Consider the following 18130-nt stretch of genomic DNA (forward strand, 5'->3'; position numbering starts at 1 on the left):
AGGATTGTGGTCGGATTTCTCAAGAATCCCGGACTCAGCAACACACGTGCTGACGGACTCACCCTCACTGCACAATGACACAAGGACACTGAGTAACAGCACCGACAATGAGGCAGGCAGAGAAAGACACACAGAAAACCAGGAAGATATTATCAGGACTCAGAAAGGAACAGACAGAGAAAGGTACTGAGCAAACCAGCAAGAGACAGCGAGATAAAAGCAAAATACTGCGGATGCTGGAAATCTGAAATAAAAACAAGAAATGCTGGAACCACTCAGCAGGTCTGGCAGCATCTGTGGAAAGAGAAGCAGAGTTAACGTTTCGGGTCAGTGACCCTTCATCAAAGAGGCGAGGACAAATGGTATGGGAAGCAACAACTAATTTTCAGTAAAAAATGGGTGCAAGAATTGCTTCCATTAATGTGCGTAGCATTAAATCTACTACGCGATGTGTTTCAACCTTGGATTACCTTGCCAAGGTCAAAGCTGACCTACTGTTTCTGCAGGAGTGTGGAATACCACACCTCAGCAGCTACAGGCAGTGGTCGCGATGGTGGTCCCACGGGCCGGGGGGTAATGACTGCCGTTCCTCCGGCCTGGGTATTCTGCTGCGGGGAAGTAACTTCACCATCTTCGAAGTTAAGGAGGTGGTGGGCGGCCGCCTCCTCGTAGCAGACGTGATGTACAACTACGCTCCGCTCCGCTTGATCAACGTGTACGCCCCGGTACAACGCAGCGAGCGGCTGACCGTCTTCCAGCAGCTCCCACTGCTGCTGGCGACGTCCAGGCCGGTCATCCTAGGCGGTGACTTCAACTGCATCATCTGGACATCTAAAATGGACCAGGGCGGGAGGGACACGATGTTCAAACCTCTGGACAAGGGCGGGAAAAATGTACCCAACGTCGCCCTCATCCTGATGACCACCTTCGTGTGCAGCTGCACCAAGCTGTGTGTGCAGCCCCAGTACACAAACACCAAGTGTCACTCTGTGCTGAGGTGTTGCGAAGGATGGGTCTGGTCACATTGCCGCGGATCGCTTCATCTAGTTGGACCATACCGTACCAGCTATCCTTCGTGGGAATGTTTCTGCGGGAAAACACCTTTGACCACCAATCCATCAGGCAGTGGTCTGCACGGAATGTCCTGAAGGCTCTACGGGAAAAGGAGATGTTGGATCCGGTCGGATGGTTCCCCGAGCAGACTGCCAAGGTCATTTGGCAGAATGCCTCATCACCAGAACTTTCAAACAAGCACCAAGATGTAGCTTGGCTGGTGGTAAGAAGAGCCCTTCCTGTCAGATCCTTCCTGCATGCCCGAAGTCTCGCCCCCTCCACACGCGGCCCTCGAGGTGGCTGCGGTGGGGAAGAGACAGTTGCCCACCTCCTTCTGGAATGTGTCTTTGCAAAGCAGGTTTGGAAAGAGATGCAGTGGTTTTTGTCGAGGTTCATCCCACGCAGCTCTGTAACACAGGAGTCTGTGCTCTACGGGCTGTTCCCAGGGATACACACCGAGATAAACATTAACTGCTGCTGGAGGACCATCAATTTGGTGATAGACACTCTTTGGTCTGCCCGAAACCTGCTGGTCTTGCAGCGGAAAGAGTTGTCCACGACCGAGTTTTGCAGACTGGCACATTCCAAGGTCCAGGACTACGTGCTGAGGGACGCACTAAAGCTTGGGGTAGCCACAGCAAAGGCTCAATGGGGAAAGACCACTGTGTAAGGTCCCCCTGCCATAGTGAACTGGGCAGCTGGACCCATTGGAAACCCCTCGTGCTGAAGACACCAGATATGGGTTTGCTGTAAAATGTCCATGTCAGGTAAAACGGAGTGGAAGGGTTGTGAGGCAACTCACTCCTGTATTGAAGAAAACTGATTTCCTTTGCACTTTTTGGAATGTCAACTTGGTGCTGTTTTGAACTGTTGTATAATGCATTTTTTACAGATTTATATGAAGAAAGCATATTTTTAGGAATAAAATCCTGGGGATTCATATGCATAGTTCTTTGAAGGTGGCAGGACACATTGAGAAAGTAGTTAGCAAAGCATATGGGATCTTGGGCTTCATAAATAGAGGTACTGAGTACAAAAGTAGGGAAGTTATGCTGAACCTGTATAAATCTCGAGTTGGGCCACAACCAGAGAATTGCATCCAGTTCTAGTCAACACTCGTTTGGAGGGATGTGAGTGTGCTAGAGAGGGTGGAGGAGATTTATCAGAATGGTTCCAGACATGAGGGATTTTAGCTGTAAGGTTAGGTTGGAGAAGCTGGGGTTGTTCTCCTTGGAGCAAAGGAGATTGAGGGGAGATTTGATAGACATGTACAAGATTATAATAAATATGACAGGTTTAGATAACTTACAGGGCTATGGGGATAGAGTGGGGGAATGGGACTGAATGGATTGATTTACATGGGCTTGATGGGCAAAATGACTTCCTGTACTGTAGTGACTCCATGACTCAATGACTCTCTCTCCTTCTCTCTCTGTCTATCGCTTTACCTCTCTCTGCCTCTCTCTCTCTATCTGTCTTTAGCTGGTCCTCTAACTTTCTATCGCACTCTCTCTCTCTTTTTTTTCACTCTCTCTCTCTCCATTACACACATATTTGTCAATCACATGTCAAAGAAGGAAGCGTAATGAAGGAATGGCTGCGCCCTTGAAAATGTTTCCAGCAGAATAGTTAAATGTCTAAAGTTTCTGTAGGGAGTTTGACCTGAGATGGTGAGACACAAGGATGTGAGGTTATTAAAGTCTTCACCAAATGTAATAGGGAATAATTTTCTTCACTGGTGAACCCAAAGGAACAAGTCTGGCACAAGAATGAGAAAAGTCAGAGGATTGAGAAACATCCAATGGTTCTTCACATATACAAGTCAGCAGACCCACAGAAAAACAGTAGGTTGAGAGTTCAGATCCAGTGATAGACTGGACAAATATCGAGCCAATGCTTTTTTCTTTATAAACCCAACATCTGTCCACTTGGCTATTGCACCTCGTCTCGATGTATCTGATAATACTGATACTATTTGTATTCCACAGTTGCTTTGAAATCACAGGCAATATAAATGGATTGGGAATGTCAATGGTCAGGAACCATTAATGGATTGGGAAAGTCAATGGACTGGAAAATATCAGTGGATTGGGAAATTCTATGGACTGAGTTATATCAATGGATTGGGACAGTTCAGTACATTGTGAAACATCAATGGATTAGGAAACAGGAATTAAAGGGACAGATGGAGTTCAACCTGGAAAAGTGTGAAGTGATTCATTTTGGAAGGTCGAATTTGAATGCAGAATACAGTCTTAAAGACAGGATGCTTGGTAGTGTGGAGGAACAGAGGGATCTTGGGGTCCATGTCCATAGATCGCTCAAAGTTGCCACCCAAGTTGATAGGGTTGTTAAGAAGGCATATGGTGTGTTGGCTTTCATTAACAGGGGGATTGAGTTTAAGAGCCACGAGGTTATGCTGCAGCTGTATAAAGCCCTGGTTAGACCACACTTGGAATATTGTGTTCAGTTCTGGTCGCCTCATTATAGGAAGGATGTGGAAGCTTTAGAGAAGGTGCAGAGGAGATTTACCAGGATGCTGCCTGGACTGGAGGGTATGTTTTACGAAGAAATGTTGAGGGTGCTAGGGCTTTTCTCATTGGAACGAAGAAGGATGAGAGGTGACTTGATAGAGGGGTACAAGATGATGAGAGGCATAGATAGAGTGGATAGCCAGAGACTTTTTCCCAGGGCAGAAAGGGCTATCACCAGGGAGATAATTTTAAGGTGATGGAGGAAGGTTTCGGGGAGATGTCAGAGGTAGGTTCTTTACACAGAGAGTGGTGGGTGCGTGGAATGCACTGCCAGCGGTGGTAGTAGAAGCAGATACATTAGGGACATTTAAGCGACTCTTGGATAGGTACATGGATGATAGTAGAATGAAGGGTATGTAGGTAGTTTGATCTTAGAGTAGGTTAAAGGTTCGGCACAACATCGTGGGCCGACGGGCCTGTACTGTGCTGTACTGTTCTATGTTCGATGTTCCAGATGAAAGGATTGCATTAATCAATGGATTAGAATGTGGAGAGGCAGGAGAAAATGATGCCATTTTAAGTAGGGGGCCGGGGGTTAGTAGAAACAGACCAGGGCTATTTTACTCTCTATCTCACTCCTTTCTTCTATCTGGCTCATTATCACATCCTCTCTCTCAGCGCGGTGGGAATCACTGGAACCCACACTTGCTGCTCAGATTGTTTGGTTCCGGGAAAATACAAGGTCCACATCAGATTGAAAGGAAGGATAAATGTGATTCAGAGCCAATCATATTCCTGGGTCACTGACCCGAAACGTTAACTCTGCAAAGAAGGGTCACTGACCCGAAACGTTAACTCTGCTTCTCTTTCCACAGATGCTGCCAGCCCTGCTGAGTGAATCCAGCATTTCTTGTAAGAAGGGTCACTGACCCGAAACGTTAACTCTGCTTCTCTTTCCACAGATGCTGCCAGCCCTGCTGAGTGAATCCAGCATTTCTTGTTTTTGTTCCAGATTTCCAGCATCCGCAGTACTTTGCTTTTATATTCCTTTTGGTGATGTGTGCTCAGCCTTGTTATATCAGCAAAGGCAGCAGGAAATGCAAATCCTGAAGAGTTTTGAAAGAGTAAAGAAGGAGAAAGTGTTGCCAGTGACAGAAGGGTCAGTAACCAGAGGAAACACATTTAAAGTAATTGACAAAAGAATTCGAGTTGTGATGAGGAGATTGTTTTTTCAGCAGTGTGTTGTTCTGGTCTGGAATGCAATCCTGAAAGGTCAGTGGAAGCAGATTCAATGTTAACTCTGAATGTAATTGGATATGTACCTGACATGGAAAATATAACAGGGCAATGGGGGAAAGGACCGGAGAGCGGGATGTGGGATTAATAGAATAGCTCTGTTAAATATCCAGCAAATGCACAGTAATAAGGTTCAGTGCTTGGACCTCAGATATTTTCACTCTATCAATGGCAGAGAAGGCTCGAGGGACCATGTGGCTACTCCTCATGTTCTTCCCAGTGTCCAGGATAAAGTGTAACATGACACTGATTTCCAGACGGCCGACACAAATGCAACAGACATCTTTTCTGGAAACATCACATTTAAAGTGAGAAACTAATCAGAAGGCACGGACGGGGATTGAAGCCATAATCTTCAGTTTACAAGACTGACGCCTTACCACTTGGCCACCATGCCTTTTCTTAATGGACATCTGAGGCTCCAGAGGAGGATTTGTGATTCTTTTTCAATTTGGTTGAAACAGCATCGAGAAACATGCACAGAAATAAAGAGGGATTGTGGAATGGGAAACAGATCAGCCTCATTTACATCATCAGCATCATGAAATCTTCATTCAGACGTTCCATTCCCATCCTCAGCTTTTCTCACATCTGTACAATAATATAAGAGTGGACATTGGGTTGTTACTGGGCAGATTATATAAATAGACTATGTGCATCATCACAGGAAGTGATGTAATATAATCTGAACAGCACCTCATGGAGAGTTGTCGATGAAACCTTCAATGCAAGATGTGCAGAGTAAACTCAGGTTATTTTAACCGTCAGATTCTTATAAATTGTGTACTAAGCCTTGACAGATATCAGAATATTATATGGGGGCCACAGTAAACCAAAGCGAAGATGGAGAAATCTTTGCCTGCACCTTTGAAAAGGTCACTGGACTGAACCAAGCCGAGGAGTGGCCGAGATGGTTCCAGAGGTTTGCAAGGTATCGTACTGCATCGGGTCTCGTGCAGAAGCCAGACATGGAGCAGGTCAGTACGCTATTGTCTGCAATGGAGGGAGTGTGCAGGCAACATCCTCATGAAGAACAGAAGGCTACATGTGAAGAAGTTATTAAGGCACTCAAGACCTATTTTAATTGGGGAAAAAAATGTCATCGTGGAGCCAAAGTTAAAACGCTGCATTTGCTGACAACGCAACCACCAGGTGACGCTGTACTAGCACATGCGCAAATGCAGCCTCTTCCACTGAAACGTCACTGTCTGTGACATTCAGGCAGCTGCCAGGATTAAAGATGGAGCTACTCAATTTATCACAGAAAACAACTACGACCCAAAAATCCCCTCAAAGGTTGCCATCACCGCCTCCGTCCCACCCCAACAGTCCCCCGCTACCTCTTGCGCATTCGCCAGTTATATAGTACCAAGTCATCTTAATTCACCTAAAGTGAATTACTTTAGGAGCAGTGACTGTCGTTTCATAAGCAAATATGGCACATATCTACACAATGGACATGTTTTGGTTGATACTCGGAGAACGTTGCGCTATTTGAAGTCTCATTAGAAGGACAGCACCTCTGACAGTGCTGCACACCTTCTGTAATTCAGTGAGGTTTCATAGAGTCATAGAGTTATGCAGCACAGAAACAGGCCCTTCGGCCATCATGTCCGTGCCGGCCATCAAGTACCTATCTATTCTAATTCCATTTTCCAGCACGTGGCCGTAGCCTTGTATTCTGTGGCGTTTTGAGTGCTCATCTAGATACTTCTTAAATGTTGTGAGGGTTCCTGCCTCCACCACTCCTTCAGGCAATGTGTTCCAGATTCTAACCACCCTCGAGGTGAAACATTTTTTCCTCAAATCCCCTCTAAACAGTGCCATCCCATTCTCCGGACGATCATTCCCCGCTTCCCCCCATCCCACTCTCTGACTGCTCACTCCCCGCTTCCCCCACCACCACCCCCATCCTGCTTTATGGCCGTTCACACTCCAGGCCATGGGGTCTGCCGCTTCCCTCCTCTCGGCCACTCGCTCCAACATTGCCCCATCTCCCCTCGAGGCTCGCCTTGCTTTATCGGGTGGTGCGGTGAAGAATGATCGAATGTTGGAGCGAGAGGCCGAGAGGAGGGAAGCAGCATGGCTTAGAGCTAGTGTCTGGAGGGACGTGGGGGGGAAGCGGGGCGTGAGTGGACGGAGAGAGGGCAGTGCGGGGGTGGGGGGGGTAGCAAGCGGCCGGAGGGCGGGGGAGCGGGGTAGCGAGGAGCGGGCTGTGAGCGGCCTGGAGTGAGTGGCTGAGAGGGGGTAGAGTGTTTTCCCGCGCATGCGCCACTTCGTCCTGGAAGACGTAGGCTGAGCATGCGCAGCATCTCAGAGCGCAGGAGACTGTTTGTGCATGTGCGAGCTTGGAGCAGTCTGATGATGTCGGCTGGCTGCTGCATTGTCAGGAATCACTTTGAATTTAATAAGCGTACAAAACAGAAAGGGGAGAGTATTCAATCATTTATCAATGACTTGTACAAACTCACGGAGGATTGTGAATACCGCAACTTAAGAGAAGAGCTGAATGGAGACAGGATTGTGTTCGCGGTATTAGACAACACCCTTTCAGATCATCTACAGTCCAGGGCTGATCTCACATTAACGAAAGAGTATCAATTGAGCAGACAAACAGAGGTTAGAAAGTTTAACCAATCCGTTGTTCGAGGGGACAGGGAGAGTCTGATCTCGAGAGTAGCAGACTCAATTGAATTTGTTCAGAGAACAAAAGGAAAAATTAGTGGTAAAAGACAAGAAAGACGGGAAGAGCATCTAGTGGTAGCTGCAACCAATTGCAGTAGGTGTGGCCGAGAGAGACACAAGTGGGAAAACTGCCTCGCCAAAGAAGCTGAGTGTTTTTCCTGCTGAAAGATGGGACACTTTCAGTCAGTGTGTGGCAGTAAAATACCAGCACTGAATATAATTAAAGGGAAATCCCCAGAGAGCAAAAACATTAATGAAGTACAGGATATCCAAAGTGTGGAAATACATTTTTTAGGTGAAATCCAGGAAATAAAGTGAGAGTTGCTGGACGACAGAAATTCTGAAATATTTTAAGACAGAGGTAGATAGATTCTTGATAAACAAGGGGGTGAAAGTTTATTGGGGGCTGGTGGGAATGTGGAGTTGAGGTTAAAATCAGGTCAGTCATGATCTTATTGAATGGTGGAGCAGGCTCGAGGGGCCGAGTGGTCTACTCCTGCTCCTAATTGGTATGTTTGTATGTAAGAAAACATGTTCTAGATACAATGAGAACTATCATTTGTTTGGAAATGGATTTGAACCCTTTTATCAAAAGGTTATAGAGCTTTAATTTTTCTACAATTAACAGGCAAATCCTTGTGGAGTTGAGATTGACAGAAACAATGGGCTGGATTCTATAGAGCCCTCGACGTCGAGATCTGTGGTGGGGGTGGGGTGGGGGCCGCCTGAAGATGGCCCCGGATGAGACCCGCCACGGACCTCAACGCCGGCAGGGCCTGGCTCGATATTGCCGGCGACGGCGAGGCCTTGTGGGGGACCTCCACCGCTCGGCAACGGGACCACAAATCTGCATTAATTATTATCCCATCACTTCCTGATGTTCCGCTGCGATCTTCAGCCCAGTGGCCGGCACTGCCGTGCCTTCGGAGCCCCATCCGGGCAAATGAGGTGCAACACTGGTGGGGAGGGGGGAGAAGGTAAGTTTCTCAGTGTGGGGGTGGGGGGACGGAGTCAAATTAATGTCATGGGTGTAGGGGATGGTGGGAAGGGTTATAGTTTACAGTTTGTGCAGTTTTGGGCGGAAGGTCAGATGGTAAAGGTAGGTTTTGGGAGAGAAGGGCAAATAATTAATTTAACTGTTATTGGGTGGATGGGAGAGAGGCAAAAGCAATGTATTTATTTCATTTCATTTAATCTTCCTTTAAATATTTTCCAGTAGGACTAACAGCCCTTTAAAAATGGCTGACACTCCAGTTCAGTACTAAGGCAGTGCTGCACTATCAGAAATGCTGTTTTTCAGGTGAGACAGAAAACTGAGGATCCCTCTGCCCTCTCACGTGGATGTTAAAGGTACCATGGCACTATTTCAGAGAATAGAAGGGGAATTATTTCTGGGATGCTGGTCATTGTTTAACCCTGAATCAACATCACTTCAAAACAGATTATCTCGTTTTTATCACGTTGTTGTTTCTGGGAGCTTGCTGTGCGCACATTGGCCACCATGTTTCCTACATGACTACAGTGACTACACTTGGAAAGTCCTTCATTGGCTGTAAAAGGCTTTGCAATGTCCTGTGGTCGTGAAATGCAAGTCTTGCTTTTTCCATTGTCATCAGTGTCATTGTGATCAAAAGATAGGATTCGTGAACACAAAGTTTAAATCAATTTTGATTAAAATAATGTAAAAGCATCTATATTCTTGCACTGTACTTAATAATCTCCATCTTCCTATCCTTACAGAGTGCAATGTCATCGACCCTGAAATTGATTCCAGAATCTCATAGAATCTTAGACTCATAGAAAGTTTAAGGCACAGAAAGAGGCCACTTGGCCCTCAGACAATTTCAGCCCAGTTCTGATGAAAGGTCACAGACCACAAACGTTAACTCTGTTTCTCTCTCAACAGATGCTGCCAGACCTGCTGAGTATTTCCAGCATTTTCTGTTTTTATTTCAGATTTCCAGCATCTGCAGTATTTTGCTTCTGTTTTAATTTGAAAGTTAAAACTGAACCACCTGTTTACAATTCACACTGGGGTCTCCCATGAAATGATTCTGTATAATATTGATATAATGAATACAGCTTCCGACACAGAGCTTCCTGTGGGGAATTGGGGATATGAAAACCAGCAGACTCTGCAGGGATTTCCACTGGGAGCACAAATTCACAAAATCTACCTTTTATATATCGATTCATTTTGATTGTCCTTCTGGAAAATTATTTTGCAACAATTTAAACATCAACCCACAGCTCCATGACTGGGTCAATTATGAGGTCATCCTCTGACAGGTCATGTGACAGCTGGAGCCACAAGACATCAGAACCAGATTTGTGACTGGATTAAAACCCGGAATCCTGTCCCAATTGATTTTCAAATAAAGCTGTTGCTGTTTGAAAACACAGCAGTTAAACTTTCTGCCTGACCATGAGGGGAGCTAGGGAGAAATTTACAAAACTCAATCCTTCAACAAAATAGTTCAAAAATCATTCATATCGAAATCATGTGAGGATTCATATGCAGTAGAGAAACAAGCAAATACAGAAAGTACAGAGGAGAGCTGAAAAAGGAAATGAGATCAGCAAGAGAATGTATGAGAAAAGATTAGCAGGTCACATAACTGGGAACACTGAAGTCTTTTACCAACATATGGACTGTCAGTGAAAGGGGGGATCAATTAGGAGATCCTGTGGAGACAGAGGGTGTGGCTGAGGCACTAATTAAGTATCACAAAATAAGCAGATGCTGCAAATGTCACAGTAAAGGAGGAGGAAGTGAAGAAATTGGACAGGATGAAAATAGATAAAGAGGAGACAATTACAAGGTTGGCAGCTCTCACAGTAGAAAAGTCACCCAGTTTGAATGGGTTGCATCCTGGGTTGCTGAGGGAAGTAAGGGTGGAAATATCAGAGACTCGAACCACAATCTTTCAATCTTCCTTAAATATGGGAATGTTGCCAGTGGACTGGAGGATGCAGGTAAGCTTGGGTATTTCGATCTTTGTTTAATTTGACCATTTTTATAATGTATCCATTGTAATAACGAACAAGGTCAAGAAAGCCATTTTATAATTAACACATGACCAAAGGAGCCATTTTGTGTTCAGTACGAACGTGCCGTGTAGAGGACACTATTTGTGCTTAAACATTAGCACAACACGGGAAGAAACGGTTACCGATTATAAGCTCTCACTCAATTGGTGTAGAGTATGAGCGCCAGGGATTACTTCGGACAGTTGAAGAGATCATCGCATCTCATTGGATAGCTACCACCCACTCCAAGCTGGGCAGCCCCCAATCAGTTAGGTGCTGTCCTGCCACGACCTGCTTGCTTCAATGGGTGCTTGGAGCTTGGAGAGTCATCTCTCAACAGGCGGATCGATAATCTATGCACCAAGAAAAACAAACTCAACAAAGAAGACACCAGTCCTTCGCATCGCAAGCTGGAATGTGAGGACCATGTGTCCTGGCCTTACTGACACCCTTCTGCAGGTTGATGACACACACAAGACAGCTGTGATGGACAAAGAACTCACAAGGCTCAATGTGGACATTGCTGTGCTGCAAGAAACTAGACTCGTCCAAAGTGGATCCCTCAAAGAGAAACACTACACCTTCTTCTGGCAGGCGAAAGCCCAAGAGGCAACTCGTGAGCATGGAGTGGTTTTCACAGTAAAAAACACGCTACTTGAGATGAGTGAACCACCCACAGTAGGCTCAGAGAGACTTCTTACTCTTCACTTGTCAACAAGCGTGGGCCCAGTTAATCTCATGTACATCTATGTCCCGACACTCACCTCCACCCCAGATGTCAAGGATCAATTCTATGTAACACTTGATACTGCCATCAGTAGAATTCCCAGCACTGAGGGACTGTACCTTCTAGGAGACTTCAACACAAGCTTGGGTACTGACTACACAGCTTTGCCAATGTGCATAGAGCACCAGGGGATTGGCAAGATGAATGAAAATGGACAGAGGTTGCTGGAGCTATGCTGTCACCATGGATTCTGTGTGATGAACAGCTACTTCCAGGTCAAGCTGTGCCACAAGGTGTCCTGGAGACATCTGAGATCACGCCACTGGCACCAGCTAGACCTTATCATCACCAGTGCAAACACCCTCAGCAGTGTCCTCATCACTCATAGCTATCACAGCGCTGACTGTGACACTGAGCACTCCCTGGTGTGTAGCAAGGTCAGGCTTCAGCCAAGGAAGCTTCATCCATCCAAGAAGAACGTCGTCCTCAGATCAACTCTTGACGAACCACGAATCCAGAACGGACCCTGGAGTTCCTCAACATCCTCGATCAGGCTCTTTCAGACAACAATGCTCAAGGTCTCAGTGCGGTGTCAAAGTGGAATCATCTGTTAACAAGCAGATGGAAAGGTGAGTGGAGCATTACCTTAAACTCTACATAACGGAGAATATTGTCATTGAAGTGGCTCTCAGTGCCATTCCAGACTTCCCTGTCATGGAGGAGCTGGACAGTGACCCCACCATAGTGGAGCTCAACAAAGCCATTGACCATCTTGCCAGTGGTAAAGCCCCGGGAATTGATGGTATTCCATCTGGAATCATCAAGAGTGGAAAAGCGGTTCTACTGCAGCATCTTCATGAACTTCTGTCTCTGTTGGAAGGAAAGATCTGCACCTCAAAACATGCGTGATGCAAACATTGTCACCTTGTGCAACAATAAGGGGGAATCGCAGTGACTGCAGCAATTAGCGAGGCATCTCCTTGCTAAGTATTGTGGGGAAGGTCTTTGCTCGCATTGCTCTGACCAGATTGCAGACCCTGGCATCACACATCTATCCTGAGTCTCAGTGCAGCTTCAGAGCTGGTAGATCGACAGTTGACATGATTGTCTCACTTCGGCAGTTACAGGAGAAGTACTGTGAACAGTACAGACCACTCTACATTGTCTTTACATATGAACATACGAATTAGGAGCAGGAGTGGGCCACTCGTCCCTTCGAGCCTGCTTCACCATTCAATAAGCTCATGGCTGAACTGATTACTCCACATTTCCATCTACCTCCGATAACCTTTCACCCCCTTGCAGATAAAGAATCTATCCATCTCTCCCTTAAAAATATTCAAAGACTCTGCTTCCACCGCCTTTTGAGGAAGAAAATTCCAAAGACTCACGACCCTCTGAGGGGGAAAATTGCTCCTCATCTCTGTCTTAAATGGGTGACCCCTTATTTTTAAACAGTGACCCCAAGCTCTAGAGTCTCCCACAAGGGGAAACATCCTTTCCACATCCACCCTGTCAAAACCCCTCAGGATCTTGTATGTTTCAATCATGTCGCCTCTTTCTCTTCTAAACTCTAGTGGATACGAACCTAGCCTGTCCAATCTTTCCTCGTAAGACAGCCCACCCATTCCATGTATTAGTCTAGTAAACCTTCTCTGTACTACCTCCAATGCATTTACATCCTTCCATAAATAAGGAGACCAGTACTGTACTCAGTGTTGCAGAAGAGGTCTCACCAATGCCCTGTATAGCTGAAGCATAACCTCCCTACTATTGTATTCATATCCCCTGGCGATACATGATAACATTCTATTAGCTTTCCTAATTACGTGCTGTACCTGCAGACTAACCTTTTGCGATTCGTGCACTCGGACACCCAGATCCCCTGCATCTCAGATCTCTGCAATCTCTCACCATTTAGATAATATGCTTTTTTATTCTTCCTGCCAAAGTGGACAATTTCCCACTTTCCCACATTATACTCCATTTGCCAGGTCTTTGCCCAGTCACTTAACCTATCTATATCCCTTTGTAGCCCCCTTATGTCATCTTCACAACCTACTTTCCTACCTATCTTTGTCATCAGCAAATTTAGCAACCATACTTTTGGTCCCTTCATCAAAGTCATTTCGAGAATTGTCGAATGTTGAGGCCCCAGCACAGATCCCTGTGGACCACTCGTTACTTCTTGCCAACCAGAAAATGACCCATTTATGCTGACTCTCTGTTTCCTGTCAGCTAGCCAATCCTCTATCCATGCCAATATGTTACCCCTGACACCATGAGCTTTTATTTTCTGCAATAACCTTTGATATGTCACCTTATCCTTCTGGAAATCGAAGAACAATACATCCACCGGTTCCCCTTTATCCACAGCACATGTAACTCCCTCAAAGAACTCCAATAAATTGGTTAAACATGATTTCCCTTTCACAAAACCATGTTGACTCTGCCTGATTACCTTTATTTTTTCTAAATGCCCTGCTATAACATCCTCTGTAATAGCTCCAAACATTTTCCCTAAGACAAATGTTAAGCTAACTGGCCTGTCGTTTCCTGCTTTCTGTCTCCCTCCCTTTTTGAATAAATGAGTTACATTCACTCTTTTCCAATCTAATGGAACCTTCTCGAATCTAGGGAATTTTGGAAAATTAAAACCAGCGCATCAACTATCTCACTAGCCACTTCAGGACCTGGCGACTTGTCAGCCCGCAGCTCCAACAATTTGTTTAGTACCACTTCACTGGTGATTGTAATTTTCTTGAGTTCCTCCCTCCCTTCCATTTCCTGACTTACAGCTAATACTGGGGTGTTATTTGTATCCTCAATAGTGAAGACCAATCCAAAGTATCTGTTCAATTCATCTGCCATCTCTTAATTATCCATTATTAATTCCCCAGACACACTTTCCATAGGACCAACACTCACTTTGTTAACTCTTTTCTTTTTAAAATATCTATCGAAACTCTTACTAGTTGTCTTTATATTTCTCGCTAGCTTTCTCTCGTACTCTAATTTTACCTTCCTTATCAATCTTTTAGTCATTCTTTGCTGTTTTTTTATATTCTGTCCAATCTTCTGACCTGCCTCCCATCTTTGCACAATTATAGGCTTTTTCTTTAAGTTTGATAGTATCTTTAACTGTTTTCGTGAACCATGGATGGTGAGTCCCACCTTTGGAATTTTTCTTTCTCGTTGAAATGTATCTATTCTGTGTATTCTGAAATTTTCCTTTAATATCTGCCACTGCATCTCTATTGACTTATCCCTTAACCTAATTTGCCAGTTCACTTTAGCTAGCTCTGCTTTCATGCCCTTATAATTGCCCTTATTTAAATTTAAAATACTCGTTTGGGACCCACTCTTCTCTCCCTCAAACTGAATGTAAAATTCAATCATATTATGATCGCTACTACCTAGGGGCACCTTAACTATGAGGTCATTAATTAATCCTATCTCGTTGCACAATGCCAGGTCTAGTATAGCCTGCTCTCAGGTTGGCTCCAGAACCTATTTTTCCAAGAAATTATCCCAAAAACATTCTATGTACTCCTCATCTAGGCTACCTCTGCCCATCAGAATTTCCAGTCTATGTGGAGATCAAAATCCCCCATAATTATTGCTGTACCTTTCTGACAAGCTGCCATTATTTCTTTTTTTATACCCCATCCTACAGTGTGGTTAATGTTCGGTGGCCTGTACACCACTCCCACAAGTGACTTCTTGCCTGTATTATTTCTCATCTCAACTCAAACTGCTTCTACATCGTGATCTCCTGAACTTAGGTCATCCCTCTCTATTGCGCTAATACCATCATTAATTAACAGAGTTACCCCACCACCTTTTCCAAGCTTCCTGTCCTTCCTAAATGCCATGTCACCTCCAATATTCTCATCCCAATCTCTGTCGCCCTGCAGCCATGTCTCTGTAATGACTATCAGATCGTACTTATTTATTCTATTTGTGCTCTCTGTTCATCTGTTTTGTTTCGAAAGCTCCATGCATTCAGATACAGAGCACTTAGTTTTGTCCTTTTATTATTTTTGTAACCTCTAGCCTTATCTGTTGATTTACTCTTAGATTTGTACATTTTGTCCCTTCCTGTCACAGTCTGTTTATCATTTCCCATATTTATACCTTTCTCTCTTGCCTTGCCTCTCCTCCTTGATTTACCATATCTTCCCAAATTTGATCCCTTGCCCCCACTATTCAGTTTAAAACCGTCTCTACGTCCCTCGTTATGTGGCTCGCGAGAACACCGGCACCAGCACGGTTCAGGTGTAGACCGTCCCAACGGTACAGCCACCTCTTTCCCCAGTACTGGTGCCAATGCCCCACGAACCAGAACCCACTACTACCACACCAGTCTTTCAGCCGCACATTACTTTCTCTAATCTTATTTGTCCTATGCCAATTTGCACATGGCTCAGGTAATAATCCAGAGATGATTACCTTTGAGGTTCTGCTTCTTAATTTGGTGCCTAGTTCCTCATACTGACTTTGCAGAACCTCTATCCTTGTCCTGCCTATGTCGTTGGTACCGACATGGACCACGACAACTGGATCCTCCCCCTCCCATTGTATGTTTCGCTCCAGCCCTGAGCAGACGTCCTGAATCCTGGCACCGGCAGGCAACACAGCCGTCTGGACTCTTGCTCTTTGCTGCAGAGAACAGTGTTAATCCACCTTACTATACTGTCCCCTACTACCACTACATTCCTTTTTTCTCACTCTTTGAGCCGCAAACACATTTTTTATTTTCAAAATATACTTTATTCATACAAATCTGCAAATATTACATTGCCAAACAGTTTCAAACAGCACCAAAAAATACAAACATTGCAAGGGAGATCAGTTTCCTTCTCTCCTATCATGAGTTTCTTCACAACCCTTCCATTTCACTATTGTCATGCCAATTACAGTTTTACATTTACAGCAAAAGAAAATATCAACGATACAGTTCGAGGGATTTCCCATGGATCCAGCCCCTCAGTTCAGCTTGGTGGGGGGACCTTACACTGTGGTCTTTCCCCATTGAGCCTTTGCTGCGGCTGCTCCAAGCTTTAGTGCGTCCCTCAGCACGTAGTCCTGGACCTTGGAATGTGCCAGTCTGCAACATTCGGTGGTGGACAACACTTTGCGCTGGAAGACCAGCAAGTTTCGGGCAGACCAAAGGGCGTCTTTCACCGAATTGATAGTCCTCCAGCAGCAGTTGATGTTTGTCTCGGTGTGCGTCCCTGGGAACAGCCCTGAGAGCACAGACCCCTGTGTTACAGAGCTGCTTGGGATGAACCTCGACAAAAACCACTGCATCTCTTTCCACACCTGCTTTGCAAAGACACATTCCAGGAGGAGGTGGGCGACCGTCTCTTCCCCACCACAGCCAACGCGGGGGCACTGTGCGGAGGGGGCGAGACTTCGGGTGTGCAGGAAGGATCTGACGGGAAGGGCCCGTCTCACCACCAGCCAAGCTACGTCTTGGTGCTTGTTTGAAAGTTCTGGTGATGAGGCATTCCGCCAAATGACTTTGACGGTCTGCTCGGGGAACCATCCGACAGGATCCACCATCTCCTTTTCCCGTAGGCCCTTGAGGACATTCCGTGCAGACCACTGCCTGATGGACCGGTGGTCAAAGGTGTTTTGCCGCAGAAACTAAACACTTACTGCAGACGTGTTTGCCCTGGATCACACTGGCATCCAGGAGCTCCCACATGCTGCAGCTGTGACACATCACCTGTCCTGTCATCCTTAACGTGTTTCAATTCACTACTTAATTATTTTATTCAATTGTTTATTTTGTTGTATATTTTATTAAGCTTACCACTAGTTTGTTTACTATTTTAAACATTAGGACTAAAATGGACCTTAATCACTGACCAGATACTCATCAAACATGCAGCTTTTTCCAAACCAATCAACTACCTGCTTGCCTGTGATGTCACAGCTCAACAGATCCTCACCAAACAGCTCCTTCCACTGCACCGAAGCAAGAACCAAATCCTGTAAACTCACCCCAGCGGCTCTCTGTTTCCCTGCTCTCACTCTCCATTGTTATGTCACTTTTTGATTTTTCTACCCCAGCTCTGCTCCTGCTGTGCTCCTCTCTCTCTCACTCTGTCTCTGAGTCGGTGCTTTTGACACACTTGTTAACTCTCTGTTCCGTCGTGCTCTTCTGTCTCTGGTCCAAAATCTGACTCCGGTGGGATTTGAACCCACAACCTTTGAATGCTTTCTTTATCATTATTTAGAAGTCCAACACGCTATCCATTGCGCCACAGAGCCGCACATATTTTGATAAACATCACCAAGGCCTTTGACCTTGTCAGCAGAGACTGACTCTTCAAACTGCGATGGAAACTCGGCTGCCCTCCTGAACTCTTGGGCATCATCTCTTCTTTCCACGAGAACATGCACAGTTCCATCAGTTACAATGGAGCAACATCAGACACTTTCAAGATCAGCAGTGAGGTAAAGCAAGGCTGCGTGCTGGCGCCAACTCTCTTAGGAACAGAGGAACATAGGAGTAGGCCATTCAGCCCGTCGAGCCTTTTCTGCCATTCAATTCGATCATGGCTGATCATCTACCTCAACGCCCCTTTCCCGTGCTCTCCCCATATCCCTTGATGTCATGAGTATCAAGATTTCTAACAATTTCTGTCTTGAACATGCTCAATGATTGAACAGCCACAGCTCTCTGGGGTAGAGAATTCCAATGATTCACCACCGTCTGAGTGTAGAAATTCAACTCGATCTCAGTTTTAAATGGCCTACTCCTTATTCTGAGACTTGGTCCCCTGATTTTAGACTCACCAACCAGGGCAAACATCCTATCTACATCCACACTGTCACGCCCTATAAGAATTTT

General features: G+C 45.4%; 2 non-coding genes across 2 annotated transcripts; both read right to left on the reverse strand.

Annotated features, from left to right (window-relative positions):
* Window positions 1-5148: 5148 nt before the first annotated feature.
* Window positions 5149-5220, reverse strand: trnat-ugu (transfer RNA threonine (anticodon UGU)). Its single transcript has one exon. It is a non-coding gene; the product is annotated as a tRNA-Thr (tRNA).
* Window positions 5221-17456: 12236 nt separating this feature from the next.
* On the reverse strand, window positions 17457-17547 carry trnar-ucu (transfer RNA arginine (anticodon UCU)). Its single transcript is given in 2 exon segments — window positions 17457-17492; window positions 17511-17547. It is a non-coding gene; the product is annotated as a tRNA-Arg (tRNA).
* Window positions 17548-18130: the final 583 nt, after the last annotated feature.

The sequence above is a fragment of the Heterodontus francisci genome, chromosome 28 (genome assembly GCF_036365525.1).
Source record: "Heterodontus francisci isolate sHetFra1 chromosome 28, sHetFra1.hap1, whole genome shotgun sequence".
NCBI classification, from domain to species: Eukaryota; Metazoa; Chordata; class Chondrichthyes; order Heterodontiformes; family Heterodontidae; genus Heterodontus; species Heterodontus francisci.